The sequence below is a fragment of the Castor canadensis genome, chromosome 9, assembly GCF_047511655.1.
Source record: "Castor canadensis chromosome 9, mCasCan1.hap1v2, whole genome shotgun sequence".
NCBI lineage: Eukaryota > Metazoa > Chordata > Mammalia > Rodentia > Castoridae > Castor > Castor canadensis.
This window is the reverse complement of record NC_133394.1, coordinates 111308182-111308777: the sequence shown is the minus strand read 5'-3', so window position 1 is coordinate 111308777 and position 596 is coordinate 111308182.

Genomic DNA, 596 nt, shown 5'->3' with positions numbered 1-596 from the left:
TCATATCTACCGCAACTTCTTCAAAGAGTACTTTTAAAGGCTTTCCTCCTTTATAGGGTAAGAAATGGGTGCTGCCTTTCTGTTTAGCATCATCAAGATGCAGTGGCACCTAAAAAAGAGATCTTAAACTAAGAATGATTTGTTTTGACATACTTTTTTGAGCTTTGTGGAGAACAGTCTTGGTAAGATTAACATATTTTTATTCCTTCTGAGTACCCCATTATAGGAATAATTGTTTGTAAATCTGTTATTTAGGATTCTGTTAAATTTCTGTGGCTACTGATAATCATTTTTTAGGTTAACTAAGCAACAGAATCTTGTGAGAATCATCCATCTTTGAATGTGACCTCCAGACACAAGGGTGAAATTTAGTTCTCTATTGTAGTCATTGTTCCCAGTAGACATTGATACTGTTAGTCATTGCTCAAAACTGAAACCTCAGTTCAAATAAGTTGTCAAATGAAGTGTAAACATCTATATTAACCTTCCAGTAATTGTTTCTTTTGGACAGATCTTTAACGAGTGACATTCGAACTTTGTATATACAAATGTGTATGTGTACATTTATAAAAACCAATAAGGATACATCCATTCAC